Below are 17,007 nucleotides of genomic sequence, written 5' to 3' on the forward strand. Positions count from 1 at the left end.
TTGAGAAAGAGAATTGTCTTTTGGTCTGCCAGGTTTAATGAGATAAAATATTGTTATTAGTGAGTCCCCTAAGATGTTGATGTCCTTAATGCCTTTGTCTTTGACGATAATAAGGTCTTAAAGGAGACCATAGAGTTTAGCCTGGTTGTTTGTCTTCCTTCCCAAACCCCAAGCATATCCGGTTTCAACTACTCCAATGGGATTATATAAAATCCTCCCCCCCTCCTACCACCCCTGGATTTTTCTTAGAAGCCTCGTCAAAATGAAGGATCCATTTTTGCTGTCTGATTTTGCATTCTTCAAAAGAACTATAATAATTATATATTAATATTTTTTAACTTTATAAAATATAATTAATAATTAATAATTTAATTAACTTCCACATTTGTTTTATTCAATTATAAAAATATTTTATATTAAAAAAACATAAAACAACTACATATTATGTCAAAAAAAAATCTAACATCTTGTGCACATATTAATATATTAATTTGTTGGTAATGTATAATCTATAAATTATTTGAAAAGTTGTAAGCTAAACTGAGTTCAACTTATGTTTAAAATTATATTTTTTTGCATATGATATATGATAATATATTTAAAAAAAATGAAATAGTAACCATTTTTTAATTAACCAACCTAGATCCATCTTAACTCAAGTGTCGAGAGGGATCAAATCTCTTAAGATGCAAATTTCTTTTAGAATGAAAAATGATTTGATCCCTTAAGATGCAAATTTCTTTTAAAATGAAAAAAGATTTGATCCCTCTACACGCTTGGTAGATCCAGAATTAAAATAAATCTAAATTAATTTTAAATCAACAACAAGTAAGTTGATTTTAAATCAACAACAAAGAATTTACACTGATTTTAAATCAACAACAAGCTTTCCACCCTCATTTTTCTTATTATCAATAATATAAAATAACTTAATTAATTAAATACAAATAAATTTTCTTTTCGAGTATTAAATCAAACAACTTTAATACTAAAATTGAAATTTATTATAAATTTTTTCCATGAGAATATCGACCGTATCTGTAGACTTGTACCAAACACGATAATAATACTCAGTTACATATACAATTTTGGGTTGAGAATTTTTTATATTTAATATTAAAATATAATTTAATGACTGGTCGTAATTTCAAGAGTGAATTTTTCCATGCGATGGCACACATGGTGACGAGAGCCGATTGATCGGATTGATAGCAACCTGGGTTCCACCGAACCTCCCCGTTTATAACTCAAATTCGCACGCAAAATCCCACGTCAGTGAAATTGTGGCTTATTATTATTATTATTAATAACAGAAGTAATCTCTCACGCTTAGATAGATCATTGTTGTTGCAACACAAAGTTTTGTGGTCCGCGGATCGAATCTAACGGGGGTTTTTATTTCAAGAATATGAGCAGCGTTAGGTACATACACCTTCCCTTCCATATCTGCTATCAGCAGATGGAGGCTATGAATTTGTATCTAATGTTATCTGTTTGTTGTTGGAAGAATTGCCTTTTGCTGTTCTGCATCATTTTCTATTTTTTTCCTTTTTCTGGTAGTGTTTTTCCAATTATGGATGGCTTTGGCAGCAGGTGGCAAACCCTAGTCTCCAAATAGTCTAAGAATTGTAAATGGGCTTAAGTTTCTGATAATTTTACATTAGATTGATTTTTAATTTTAATGATTTATGACCGTGCACCAGTGGCCAGAAGTGGTCACATCAAGTAGTAAAATGTTAAACAAATAGACTATGCAGTGGAAGCGCCTAATAATGGAGATTGCAACGAGAGTCCCAGTTTCAGCCAAATAAAAAATATATTGAACAGAAGCTGTCGCTCTACCTTCCAAATCGGTACTGGACTCTGGTGCCTTTACCTTTGCCCAGTTGTGAGAACTGTACTCCTGCAATGCATTCATTTTTTTATGGGTTCAATACAATTTTCATTATTTTACAGGTAAAGCAAATGCAATCTTGTTTCATAAGGGAGGGAAACTTGTTTGCGAGTTGGTGTTATTATCAATCTAGTGATGGTAAATATCCCTGTGTCAAGATTTCTTCATATGGATAGATTAGGTATGTTACTGCTGTATGGCCCTTGCCCAGCTTGAAGATCTTCCGAAATTGTAGTTTAACATGGAATCTGCCGTGAGCAAAAGTATAAGCAGATATAGCTGTTATGACCTGGAAATACCCTTGTGTGATCCAGAGTGTTTGGATAACCACTAGAGGGTGTGCCCTGTCACTAATCACAGATCCTTTCACTGCTGGATTGGCTCATGGCAACCGGAGGGTGTATGCCTGAAAGGCATGAAGCCTAAATTCTTGGGGAAAAAGTGCTAACCCGTGATAAAGTTTGGTGTTTCCTTCCAATCTGGAATTAATTTCTTGAAATCAGAAAAGCTAAATTGCAGATTGATGATTTAAATTGTCAAATCGGCTCGAAAAAACATAAATCCGTGAAATTCTCCGCCTGTTTTTTCCAAACTAATTGCAGAACGGCAAGCTTGGTGCCCTATAAATGGCGGATTTTCACTTTAATATCAACAAATTAAGGTGAATTTCTAATATTACAGCTGGTCTTATCAATTCCGATACTTTGCTTTGGGAAATGGAGTCAAGAAAAGAAGAAAATTAGTAAGGTGAGTATGTCAAATCTCGTTGATTCAAACAACACATTGAATTCCAAATTGAAAACTATGAAAGCATTTAGAAGATGAATTTTTGCACACGTAAACATTAGTGCACAGTCAAACTATGTGATTTCCATTATTCTGAATGAAAATACGAGTACAATGTCCAATCAATAACAAAAGCGAATCAAATTTTCTCTTAAAAAACCAAGAAGGGTTACTAACAAGCTCTAAGCAGTTAAATCCAATCATTACTGGAGAGTTCGTCCATGCATTAGTATGGATCTCCGTGAAACCCGGTGAACATGCGCTACCTTCAAGTCAGAGAGTAAGTGCAGTAGAAAATGGAGTGGAAAATGAGGAGGAAAAGAATGAAGGAAATACCAGAGTTCAGAAAGTAATGGAGCCCCCCTATAATTTTTGAATCTATATTAATAGACTAGTCCTCGCCAAGTGATGTACCTTGCTTGGCTTGGAATAGAAGAGACAAAAGAGGAAAATAATTCGAGGGACCACTGCAACTGATGCATGAAGACCCAAACGATAGGGTGTCTTAGACCTGACAAGAATAGTGGTGAAGATTGCTTGAAATAAGTTAAAGTGGTGTGCCCCTTCTATCTCCAAAAGAACTGCAAAAGAGGTGGATAAGATAACTCGAAATAGCCCCCAAATGGAGCATCCTATTTTGCCTTGATTAGAACTGAACTGGATGAGATAAGATAGAATTGAATTGAACTCCAAAAATACGAATTTTCCTTGCATAAATTTGTGAACTACAAGATTGCCAAGAATATCCTTAGTTGTTGTGTCCTAACTTGTTAAGAATAATTTATATGATGCATTGATAACTATAAGACTAACTCAACTCTCTCCCAAGCGAGGCACATTTCTCTAGCTCAAAATAAACTATATAAGGTCCAGAAAAGGCAAATCGGATAAAATTCGTTATCCAAAAATATATTCTTTTGGGTGACTTCAACATCCATAGTAGGGCGTTACAAGTTTCACTTCATGGTAGATTTGAGGATGCACTTTGCCTTCAAGAGATCAACTTCAAAACTGCGGGCATCCTATCTTTTTTGTTTCTGCTTATACTACTATCCCCATCTGACTGCCTCCACTCTTAGCCCCACTAGTGACATGTGCACCACTATCTTCATTGATAGGGAGTATGGTGAATCCTACACTACTCGTCTTCAACAATTGATTCCTCCCCTCCCTCATTTCTTGTCCCTTGAGACAACCTTAGCCAAATATCAAATTCTTTCCATGACCATTTGTGAGGATATTTTTTATTCTTACCCCCATTCCACTTGATAGGGCACTTGTGTCCCCACTCTTGACTTTTTCCCCTTGACCATTGTTTTGATGAGGAGTGCAGACAACATCACAAACACATTCCTTTCACTTTTACACATGAACTCGCCCCGCTTTCCCCATCGCTAGAAATCTTACCATCACCTCATCTATTGTAAAATTGGGCATTCCTTTTCTTTTAGAGATGTGAACTTTGTAAGGCCATCCACCATTCTCCAAAAACCTTTTGGCATAACCTTTTCCCCACATATACCATGACCCCCCCCAAATTTGGTTCTCTAGTCCATGTTCTCTTATATGATCTCCCTTTATGATGCACCTCTTTGACCGCCTCTTGCCATCTTTTCTCCTTTGATGACATCAAGGGAATTGTCAGGGTCATGAGCGCTACTAGGGCAATTGATGTGGAACATGTTTAAGTTGAATTCCTTAAACATGGTATTCACTTCCTCGACCCTTACATTGTGTATTTGTTTAATCATGTTGTCTATTGTGGTTTCCCTAGGCTTGGTACCAACACATCATCCACACCATTTTCAAATTGAGGGCCGGCTTAGATCTTTTAAAAATTATAGAACCTTCATCATCAGACACACCTTCTCCAAGCTCTATGCTATAGTGCTTCATTTATGGCTTTTAGATGAGCTTGATAGAAGGCACCTCAAGGCCAAAGAATAATCAAGATTCCACCTAGAGTACCAAACTACAAACAATATTCACACTTAGGGCTGTTATTGAGGAGGCTTGTCATTGCTTTTCAAAAGTCTTTTGTTACTCTGTGGATTTTCAGAAAGCATTTGACATGGTCTCGAGAGAGACCTTTTTTAATTGCTTCTCTACATTGGCATTTTAGAGACAACCTTTATGTTTTCATTTGGAGCATCGTTGAAGTTACGTAGGGGTGCTCCGTCTCTTCGACTCTCTTTGGGATTTACATTGATGGGCTGGAGTCTTTTCTTCAAATTCATGGCAATTACGGTTGTCCCCTACCTCACATGTTGATATATCTACTTATTTTTATTCATGATTTGGATTGTTTGGCGTCATCTTGTGAGGTTTTGTTAGAGACATATCTATGCTTTATCTAGCTTCTCATGTGCTATTTGACAATTGATGGTTAATCTAGGTAAAATTGAGGTTATGATTATCAACATGTCAAAGCATACTCTATTTGATTACCATTTGACTAGTTTCCAGGGGTAGAGATCGAGATCATTGCAACTTACACATACTTTGGGGTCTAGTTCATTGGGCTAGGTATTCTCACCAGATTATATCATTATATTGTTTGTCATCCATCTCGATGCTTTTAGAGTGGAAAAAGTGGAGGAATCAACTCACAAGACCGCTTTTACCAGTGGAACCAAGTTTGGCAAATTGGTGTTTGAAACATTATGGGAGCATTTTGAGGCATCAAACAACATTTATTTGGGGGTACAAATTTGTTGCTTTAGCCCTTTTTTCTATTCTACACATAGAGACTTTTCCAATGATGCAAGAATTGCCTCAATCGAGTGTGTATGCAAAAGTTATGCCATTCGGAAGTTGAACTTCCTGTTTTGTTCACCTTAATTCTGGAGGATGCCATGTCAATTCCCATTACTCATGGAAAAGTGGCTAGCCATGTGATTATGATGAAGAAGATTCTAGAAGAGTCCATATTGTAACTCTATTTAAGAGTTGAAGGAGTCAAGCCTAACCACTAGTAGGCTATCGAGCTGTGTTATAACTGGGCCACTAGGAGGAAAAGGGGTTTCATTCTTTTCGAGTTCATTTTGTTCCATAGACGCGTAGAGTAGCCGAGAAGGATAGGGAGAGAGCACACAGAGAGGATTTGTGCACTGTAGTAGTTTATAAGTCACAAGCCTTACTTCTTTGTACTTGCAGTCATTCTCTATTCAGAAAAAGAGAGCAAAACGACCTCATATTCCAACTAGGTTTTCTCTTGAAAGGGTTTCCCAATGTACCTTGTGTCAATTGTGGTTTGTGAGTTTTTATTTCACTATTCTCTATTTTATGCATAATCATAATTTGCATGCATACATAATAAATTGTAATTTACATATTCGGAAATCTTAAGAGAAATATGTTGAGAAATCTAGGGGCAACAATATAGGTGATTTCTCTAGCTTATGATAACTGCTTGTGAATGCCTTTTATTTTTCTTGATTAGGTTCTTCTTTAGCTTGATTATTATAGTGTTCTCTTCATCAAACAACTATCAAAACATAATGAACAATGAGACAAAGGACACAAGATATAGGCTATCAGCCAGGGCCAAAACCTCTCCAATCTTGAGAGGAAAACCCACATAATTCTTCTTCTTATAAAATCTTCAATTTGACGAATTCCAAGACCTAGACCCTTGACCAAGAATCTCTCCAAGACCAAGTCAATTTATCTCTTTGGATTGTTTTTCTCAATCCAAATCAAACTTGCCTTTTAGTTGCCTTCACTTTACCTCTGACCAACAATTCAGACTTGCAATCTTGACTAAAATTTCATCCTCTTCTACTTGTAGCTTTCGACCTCCTGCAACTTCTCGTGCTTGTGATCAAACTAGGGAAGATTAGAGAGAGTTTCTTCTTTGCTTTCCTTGGACTTTTCTTCTTGTAACTCCGACTTTCAAAAATATGTCTTTCTTATGCTCGATTTTGGCTTCCTTGAGGTTTGCACTTTGGTCTTCCAACAGCAAATGGATGCCCTAAAAACATATCCAAATATTTGATTGCTCTTTTCTCCTTTATGCCTTTCTTCTTGCTTGTACTTCTATTCTTCTTTGATCGAACTTATGAGAGTGTGTTATGTGTCTTTGAATGAGGCGGAGTCCCTCCTTTATATAGGCTTCATGTCCATCTTTGAAGGCCGACTTATAATGTTTTGAGGCCGACTAGAAGCTTGGAGAAGGCCGACTTGTGTTTTGCTTTTATGACTTGGTCTTGGAGAGTTCTTTGACTAGACTTTGAGTGAAATAAATTTTTTCTTACAATATGTAACATGCCCAAATGGGTCTTTTCATACATGACAATGACTTTAGTGACTGTCAATGGGAGCTCGACCTAAAATAAATTTCCGTTGAGCATGAAATCCATGTCTCAAGATCAATAATAATAAATTTATTTTTCTCATTACATCAAATACATAAAATCATTGTTACACATGTCATTATGAAGACCGAATCTAGTTACAAATTTCAATACTCCCTCTTAACTAGGGACGTATGTATAATCCATACAAGGTACTTGGACATTCTCAATCTGAAGAATTCTCATAAGAAGAGTCGGATTGGTAACCCATTTGTTTAGCATCACATCATCCAACATTGTCACATAGCAAGGCCTTGACTAACAACCCTATCTCTCCATAAGATCAGAGCACAATTCTGGCGAGACCAATGATTTATAGACACCATCATCATTGTTTCTCTTAGAACATACCCCACCCGGGTTCTCTCAAAGCATGTTCCACCAGGATCATTCTTATATTGGATTTCCAGTCCCTAAAGAATATCGGTCCTCTACTACTCTTATCTTGGATGCCCTACCACATCCTCAAAGAGTATCGAATGCCAAATGCTTACCCAATCCTCCATCCTTTCTTCCCAAGTGAAGACAAGAATGATGTGTCTATCTCTCCCTCTTAACCAGGGAGGATATGCCCATTCTTATGAAGGAATGTACCCACTCCTATAAAAGGGAATGTACCCAAGCTCCCTCTTAACCAGGGACTTGACCAAGCCTCCCCTTAACCAGGGACTTGCTTCTAGCAGCTCCCTAGTTGGAGATCATGGGATAACTAGTTGCTTGTAGGGCTCCCTCTTTCGATGTCATGGATTTTTTTTCTCTGTTATGGAGCCTACATCTTTTGGGACTTCTTTGCAGGGCATCGACCATACCATCACTTTCATGCATGAATTATGTTAGTCATGTCATCCTTCCTTTCATTGGAAAGCGATCCATTAGTCCATATCTGGCCTTCCTTCATACCTTCCTCCCTTCTTCACATCATGTTTCCTTCAGGATCTTTCATCCTACCACATGAGTATCAGTTGTAGATGACAGCTACGACTCTTCCTTTGGTAGCCCATCTAGATATTGTTCTAAAATCAAGAACGAATATTAAATCAAAATTACCTTTGTGATGGTCTTTTCATCATGACATCTGCTTGTTGTAACATCAATATCCTGCATACATATTGACACATCTCCAAAAATATTAAATGTCAAGGGTTATTTTCCTTTCTAGACTTCGTCGGAGTCTTCATACCTTTTCCATGGAGATGTCACGGTCAATCCTTCTAGTTATCAGATGTTGATTTCTTTTTCTATGTGACAGTAGTTGCATCTTTCACGATCTCTCCTTACTTTCTTCACATATTGCTTCTCAGGAACTTCCATTCATAGTTCCTTCATTTTTATCAACCACCTCGTATTACATATGAGGACTCATTATGTTGATTTCATCTAGTCAATATGTGAACCATGCCTTTATTCATCCTTCCAAAGGAGGAGATCCCTTTCTCTTGATCATGCTCATGAGGTGGAGCATTTATCCATGCTATCTGCAACTATATGACATGACTCAATTTTATCAAATACAAGCATACATACCTCATCTCTTCCTTTTGGTCATCTAGACTTCCTTCAACAACTTCTTTGATTGAAAGAACTTCAATCACCTTGACCTGCTTCACTTCTTTTGACATCATACCATCATCCCATGAATCCCATACAAGGTGGAATTCTTGGCGAGACACTTGCTTCTTCCAGTAGGTGAACCTTCCAATGAAGATTCCAACGGAGTATCTTGATCATCCTCATCTTGCAAATGCTCCTTTTGAATAATGTATGATGAGTTTTATACTAGATGACTTTCTTCTTTTCGTAAGTACTACCTATGCTTTTATTGAGGTTACCAAGAGCTACATCCTTCTATAGGTGACTGCTATAGACTTTTATTTTAGCTATCTTTCACGCTTCTTTATGATGATGTCACAAGCTCTTGCTTTCAATCGTATGCTTCTATGATGCCATGATGCATCCTATCATGCTTCTAATGATTCCTACCATGATAGTTATACTTTACAACAGAAAAATTGAAACAAAGACTTGAAAAGAACTAGGTGAGGAAGACTATCTCAATCATAGTAGAGATCTTTTACTTCCTCGTCCTTGGATTTTTACTTTTCAGCTTCTTCCACTTCTTCAGTGATATGGGCTTCTTTCCTTCCTCTTTTGTTGTTGTCCTTCTTGAGCTTTGGACAATCTCTCTTGTAGTGCCCATATTCATGATAACCATAGCATTGAACCTTTGACATGTTTGTTTGTTTTGTTTGTTTGTTGTTGTTGTTTTTTTTTTTAATTTTCGAGGACCAAGCTTCCCAAACTTTCCTTTTCTTGTAGCCATGTCAACAAATGCTTGAGCTTGCTTGCTTGATTGTACATCGATTTTTGCCTTCAACCTTGTTTCTTCGATTTTGCACAATGACCATAGTTCATTGAATGGAGTGGCTTCCTTCTTCCCATAGATGCTTGATGTGAAGTTGCCCCATTCTTCTGGTAGTGCATTGAGCACTATGGTAGTCATTTCCTTGCCAGACATTATTTCTCCCAACTCTTGTAGTTGGTCCATTATTTCAGACGCCCTTATAAAGTATGAGGCTATTATATAATGTCCCTTCCTAATTGTTCTCCCAAGGATAGGAAAAACTATTTTGGCAATTTTGTTATTTTTGGCTTAATGCATTTTGATGGAAGAACTTAGGAGAAAAAGGGGTCGATATGCCTTTAGTGGATTGTGGGGGTCACTCACCCACCAAAAATACGCACCCCTTGGAGGTAGCTCGATTTTCCCAAGTTGGGGGGTTGAAATATTTGATGGGACCCACATGGGGCCCAAGGGAGCAAGCATAAATAGAAGAAGAGGAGCAACATTTGGGGCCTTTTGTCAAATTGACAATTCATTGTTGCTTTGGTTGTTCAACTAAGTTACAACACGCTGTTTAGCATCAGAGCTTCCCAAGGAGTGAAGCTCATCCCTTTGCTTCGGTGGACCTCGAGTGCCACCCTAGGAGGGCTTTCCTTTGTAGTTGGAGACCCCTTGCAGAGAATTACGCTGCCTTGGTTCAACAAGGACGTAGTGGGAGCAACAGGGACGTAGTGGGAGAGATTGCGTGTTTGGGTGGAGCTGTAGAGTCGGGATTTGGAGGTGAAGTGTTGTTGGAGGCATTCTCATTGTGTTTTCATCACAGAGGAGCGATATCACAACAGGAGGAGGAGCCAAGCACTCAGGTCTTCTGGTTGAAGGGACCACGCTATCATCACCCAGGACTGTGCAGTCATTAGAGTGGGTTGTGTGGAGGGAGTCTTACCTGGTGGATTGATGAGCTGGGTTGTGGGGGGAATTGTTGGGAGGCTGATTTGGGAGGATTCTTGGCATTTTGGGACCAAAAGATAGCAATTACAGCTACAGGTGCAGAATTCTAGTGTTGGAGGAGGGCTAAGCTCTAGGAGGTTGAAATTGGTGGATCAAAACCAAGGAAAACCCTTTCTGGGGTTTTTTGGGTTTTTGGCAAGGAGTACACTCCTAAATTTGCAAAAATTTCTAGGTTATTTTGAGGGGGGGAAATAGAGTTCGAAGTCAACCAACAATGTAGATTTGGAGGGACAGCGCAGCTTCCTGGAGAGCTGCAATTCTACAACAGCTGGGCACTTTTGTGTTGATCACCTGAGGCTTGTAGCTTGCCTTGTGCAAGCCCAGGTGCACCTCATCTATCTTCTATTGTACTGCAGCATATTTATTAATGAAAATGAGCCAGTTGGGGTGTTTGATGAGAAATTTCTGTCCATGTATTAATCGCTGAGCACATTTTGTTTTTGAAATTTATTACATGTCTTTGTTATCACTGCAAATTTTCCATTAGGAATTTATTGTGGTATCGGAGCATGTTCTTGGCCAGGGTGAGGAACAAGAGCAAGTGATGCCACCAAGATACCAAGGATTGGTTTTTCAAAGAGGTTGTGGTAGAGGCAGAGGCAGGGGTCGAGGCCCATTTTTCAGACGCTGAAGTGGAAAATATCAGAGGCAGGATGGACAACCAAGAAGAGAATGAGCAGCCTAGGTAGAGGAACACGAACCAAGTCTTAGAAGAGTTGCTGAGGACAAACCAACAGATGATGAGGCAAGGGCAGCTGATGATGGACATGATGCAACAGGTGATGGGCCTGCAAATGGGTGGAAGACCGGAGGGAGAACCTCAAGGTGACGGGGGTTCCAGAGCGGGAGGAGGCAGTCGTACCTATCAACTTCCACACACCCACAACGTGGGCAAGCTAGCTACCCCACAATGCCTCATTTCATGGAGGAGCCCGAGCCAGAGAGAGAGCCGAACATGGTTGTGGAATTGGTAAATTTTGTTGCATCAGGCATTGATGAGTATGAGGGGTTGGATGGCCGGATCAAGAGGGTGATGTCCTTTGGAGAGTACATCCACCTCAAGGAGAGGCGCACTACTGGGGCTGGAGGCCACTATAGGGGAGGAGCATCCAATAAAGATGTGCAAAAGCTAGCGGGGAAGGTCACACTTCTGAACTTCGTTGGGTCAGTAAAGAGCTCAACGCAGGGCATGGATCCAAAAACTTGATACATATCTTCACTTGAATCCCATGAGGGAAGCTGATGCCATACGTTTCGCCACCCTTCACTTGGAAGGGGATGCACAGGAGTGGTGGTACCATGGACTGATCATGTTGGGGCACCTTCACATCACCACTTATACAAAGTTCACTAGGAGATTGTTGGAGAGATTTGAGAGGAAGGATCTGGAGCTACTCTTCAGAGAGCTGGCCCACTTGAGACAGACTGCACAGAGGCCTACATTACGAAGTTCCAGAGACTCGTAGTGATGGTGACTAATATTTCAGAGGCACGACTGATCATGTTGTTTGTGGAGGCGCTTGCTGAGTCTCTACGTGGCTGGGTGAGGGCCTACAAGCCCACATCACTATAGGATGCTATTTCTAGGACTCGGGACATGATTGATGTAGTGCCCAAGAACTGGGCCTTTGTTCCCACGAGACCCATAGCCCCATAGGGGAATAGAGATGCGAGGCCACCACAGAGAGATGGAGGATGTAGCTAGTTGGATGATGACACCCTGAGGGACCTCAAGAGGAGGAGGTTGTGTTTCACTTGCCAGGAACCTTGGGCACCGGGACACAAGTGCACCAAGGGCAAGGCCCATTTCATTGAGGTGTTCTCAGATAGCAAGCCTGAAGAGGAGGAGGTCGAGGTAGTAGAGGAGCCGAGAGATGAGGGAGGACCATCATCAGGAGGGCCACCACCATCAACACCTAGAGGAGGGTCGTTTGCCCAACCGGGGGACACTTAGGATTAGGGGGACTGTACAGGGTCAGCGTGTGTCAGTCTGATCCGGATTTAAACAGGAACGCAACAAATTATAGAGATAACCATAAATACTGAGATGCAGCGGAAATAATACTTCATTTCATTACTGTAAAATACAGAAATATGCTTACAAACAGAAATGGAAAGAAACCAGCTAGGGCGATGGTAGCTTATCTCTGAGAAGAGATGTGGCGGCTACATGCCTCTGAACTGTTCCAAACTGTGTTACAATGAGGCTCGAAGGCCTATTTATTGTTGAGAAACAATGGAAAACCCTTCACATTCCAAAACCTAACCCTAGAAGATGAAACGCCAAATTGTGGGCCCCGTTTGGGTAAATTGGTACATCAATTTCCCGGGGTCGTAACTTTGGCATACGATCTCTGTTTGACGCACACGATAGCTCGTTAGAAAGATCTATCCGAGTACTACCACTTTGGGAGGCAACATGGGTCCATGGACCCATGTTGCCCCAGATTCCCAAAAAAACGTCGTTTAGGGCCTCAAAACGGCTCCGGAAGTTTAGGACCCGAAAAACTGCTAAAAATAGTAAACTGTGCTACAATTTAGGAAACTGAAAAGACTGAAAGAGACAGTTGTGGGGGTCCAAATGGGTTGGTGGGTGGCCACCAACATCCACCTGGATCATTCCTCCCCCCTTAGGAAGCAATGGTCCCCATTGCGTTGAGTTCCTCCCTGAGATGAGGAAGCTTCTGCTGAGTTGGTTCTCTGGTGAGCTGTTATGCAATCTCTGATGTGTCCAGAAATGGTGGAAAGCGTGGTCGACGATGGTCCACATTGAATACTCGGTGCAAGCGAAGGAATGGAGGAATGCTGTGCTTCAAAGCATTGTTCCCCACAGCCTTGGTACTGTTGTAAGGACCATGTCGGAGTGGTCTGAGCTTCTGATGGGTTCTGGTAAGGCGTTCTTTCTGTCGATGCAACCAGACTTTGTTGCCCACCTGAAACTTGTGTGGTACCCATGTGGGTGAGGAGAAGTTGTTCCTGTGTTTTGTCATGACCGTATCCCTTTGTTGCTGCTGCTGCATGGAGGAACCCTTTGCAGGGGTCATGGATGTAGCAACGATCTTCCCCTTATTTTGGGAGTGAACCAGACAGATGAATTTCCTGGTCTGTGATATGAGCTTGCTGCCTTTTTTGGTAGTGATCAAAGATGTGGCGGTAGGTGGGGCTACCTCCGGTATCCTGTATAATGAATCATTCAAAGAAATAATAACAGCACGAGGTCTTGACTCATACACAGCATGTCGCCTCCACAAGTATGGCTGGCCTAATAATACATCACAAACATCCAGAGGTGTAACATCACACAATACCTCGTCTGTGAAGGGTTTGATGCTGTAGGGAAGGCGGCACTGTTGGCGAACTTTCAGATCTCGTCCTTCGTGAAGCCACCCGACACTGTACGGCTGCGGGTGCGGTGTAGTCGGTAGGCCCAACCGCTTCACAACCTCTGCTGAAACAAGGTTCTTTTGGCTACCACTGTCGACAATGAATCGCAGCGGTGAACCCTTCACCCACATCTGTGAGTGGAAAAGACGCTCCCCCTCCTCTAGATCTTCGGGCTCATTTTTCTTGATCTTGGCGGTGGCAACAGTGGCGCTGGGATCCGCATCAATGATCTGCTTCCCTTTGCCATTCCCCTTGTCAGGTTCTGGCTCAGGGTCGGAACATGCATCTGATTCGGAAGCCTTCAACTCAGCCACCAGCGACTGCTTGGTCCGACACTCACTTGTGTTATGAGTGGGACTCTTGTGGAACTCACACCACTTACCTGTGTCCTTCTTTGGCTTCATGGTGTTGTTCTTTTCTTGCGGTTTCGACGGGTTGTCTTGGGTCACCCCGCCTTGGCTTTGTCCTTTGGGCTTCGGATTTGCAGATCCAAAGTCTCGCTTCTTCTGTTTGAACTTTTGCTCGATTTTGACAGCGTATCAGTATGCTGTGCCGAGTGAGGAGATGTTCAAGAACACCATCTCTTCCTGGATGTATTTGTGCAGGCAGCCATGGTATTTGAGTACCAGATGCAGCTCAGAATCTTTGATACCCAACTGTGTGCGAAGGGTATGAAAAATGTTTGTGAACTCCGGCACATCTTGGTCTCATCCTTGCCGCAGTGTGGTCCATTTGATGTATTTGTCCTCATAGGTTCCGACAGGGTAGTACTGCTCCTTGATGGCATCCCGGAAGTCATTCCAAGTGGGTGCGGCTGAAAATAGTGAGCCTGTACTTTCATCCTTTTGCTCGCAGTAGGTTTCCCACCAGTCCTTGACGTGGGGGGCTGCTTTGAGAAGAGCGAAAACAATCTTTTCCCGATTTGAAAATTCATGAACAGAAAAATACCCATCTAGCAGATTTAACCATTTATCTACGGCATCTGCGTCTATTTGACCCTCGAATATGGGGATTTCAAAATTAACTTGTACCTTGAAGGGTGAGGCATTTCCAGAGTCGCTGTTGGAAGCTGATGCGTCGCCTCTGGGTAGCCGCTGAAGAATCTGCGCAAAGCTATCCATCATCGCGTTCCTTTGCCGCTCGAGTGCTTCTTCGAGCAAGATTTTGATAGGATCTCCTGCCCCCTCGTCTTTCTTCTCATCCGCCATGGGAGGCCGTCGGGATTTGCGACGCTGGTCTTGCAAAGGTTCAACCAGTTCAAGCCCTAACTCCTTATATCCCGACCTTGTTGGGGACATGCAAAGAAAAACAGAGAAAAAGCAGACTGCTCTGATACCACTGATCCGGATTTAAACAGGAACGCAACAAATTATACAGATAACCATAAATACAGAGATGAGATAACCATAAATACTGAGATGCAGCGGAAATAATACTTCATTTCATTACTGTAAAATACAGAAATATGCTTACAAACAGAAATGGAAAGAAACCAGCTAGGGCGATGGTAGCTTATCTCTGAGAAGAGATGTGGCGGCTACATGCCTCTGAACTGTTCCAAACTGTGTTACAATGAGGCTCGAAGGCCTATTTATTGTTGAGAAACAATGGAAAACCTTTCACATTCCAAAACCTAACCCTAGAAGATGAAACGCCAAATTGTGGGCCCCGTTTGGGTAAATTGGTACATCAATTTCCCGGGGTCGTAACTTTGGCATACGATCTCTGTTTGACGCGCACGATAGCTCGTTAGAAAGATCTATCCGAGTACTACCACTTTGGGAGGCAACATGGGTCCATGGACCCATGTTGCCCCAGATTCCCAAAAAAACGTCGTTTAGGGCCTCAAAACGGCTCCGGAAGTTTAGGACCCGAAAAACTGCTAAAAATAGTAAACTGTGCTACAATTTAGGAAACTGAAAAGACTGAAAGAGACAGTTGTGGGGGTCCAAATGGGTTGGTGGGTGGCCACCAACATCCACCTGGATCACAGTCCTAGTTGAGAGTGGGGCCACCCACAATTTTATTGATGCCCAGATGGTGGAGCGTAGGGGCATCCAGACAACGACATTTGAAGGGTTCTCAGTTTTGGTACTCGGAAACCGGACCATGCAGTGTACTAAGTATGTCCCTGGGCTGACCTTGGAGATGGGGAACTACTCACTCACTGACCATTTCTTTGTGGTTGATGTCCCAGATACCAATGAGGTGTTGGGTGTCCAATGGCTGTATACATTGGGGAAGGTCACGACTGATTGACAAAAGCTAGAGATGGAGTTCAAGGGGCCAGATGGGAAACCGATAGTGCTGAGGGGAATGCACTCTTGTCCCCCTGAGACTGTTTCAGCCCACCAGATGGAGGCATATTTATCATTTGTGACATGGAGATGTGGAGTGGGCAGTTGAGTTGCAGATTTATGAGTCGGTGACATGGGCGCAGGCCACACATCCAGACATACTAGCCTTATTGGAGAGGCATCAGGGGGTTTTTGGGGATGTTCCACTAGGTAGACCACCAAACCGTGGATTTGAGCACACCATCGAGCTGGAGGAGGGGGTGAATGCAGTCATCACCACCCCTTATAGGCACCCAAAGGCCTATAAGGATGAGATAGAGCGGGCCATTCAGGAGTTGTTGAGATTGGGACACATCAGGCCTAGCTCGAGTCCATTTGCTTCTTCCGTGGTGTTGGTGAAGAAGAAAGATGGGATGCTGCGCATGTGTATTGACTATTGGGCTCTCAATAAGAAGACCTTGAAGAACATATATCCCATTCCACGCATCGATGAGTTGATGGACGAGCTTAGGGGAGCTAAATACTTCTCTAAGATAGATCTGCATTCGGGTATCACCAGATTCACATGAGGGAGCAGGACATTCCGAAGACTGCTTTTCGCTGCCACTATGGACATTTTGAGTTCTTGGTGATGCCCTTTGGGCTAACCAATGCTCCAGCGACTTTCCAGTGTTGTATGAACCACGTGTTCCTTGGGCAGTTGAGGCGCTTTGTCTTGGTTTTCTTTGATGACATACTCATTTACATTCGGACATGGGAGGAGCACCTTGAACATTTGGAGGAAGTGCTTCGCATACTTGAGGAGCAGCAACTGTATGCAAAGTTGTCCAAATGTGAGTTTGGACTAACGGAGATGTTGTACCTGGGGCATGTGATCGGGGAAGATAGAGTGAAGGTACATCAAGAGAAGATTCGGGCTATACTGGATTGGCCTACACCTAG

At 41.7% G+C, this 17,007-nt stretch overlaps 2 protein-coding genes across 3 annotated transcripts in view; both read left to right on the forward strand.

Moving 5' to 3' along the window:
• Positions 1-17,007, forward strand: part of LOC149145620 (uncharacterized) — a 72,284-nt gene that overhangs the window by 35,459 nt on the left and 19,818 nt on the right. The gene's annotated exons all lie outside the window — the stretch shown is intronic.
• LOC149145621 (LEC14B homolog) overlaps positions 1,278-17,007 on the forward strand; it is a 308,684-nt gene continuing 292,954 nt past the window's right edge. The window contains exon 1 of one of the 2 annotated variants that reach the window (XM_089453362.1): positions 1,278-1,422. The gene's annotated coding sequence lies outside the window, so the exon portion shown is untranslated. Of the gene's footprint in view, positions 1,423-1,751; positions 1,854-17,007 lie in introns of those variants that run through there. The other variant, XM_089453363.1, reaches the window with a different exon arrangement.

This window comes from Pinus tabuliformis, chromosome X (genome assembly GCF_031772625.1).
Source record: "Pinus tabuliformis cultivar Carrire ecotype Pingquan chromosome X, CPIR1, whole genome shotgun sequence".
Taxonomy (NCBI): domain Eukaryota; kingdom Viridiplantae; phylum Streptophyta; class Pinopsida; order Pinales; family Pinaceae; genus Pinus; species Pinus tabuliformis.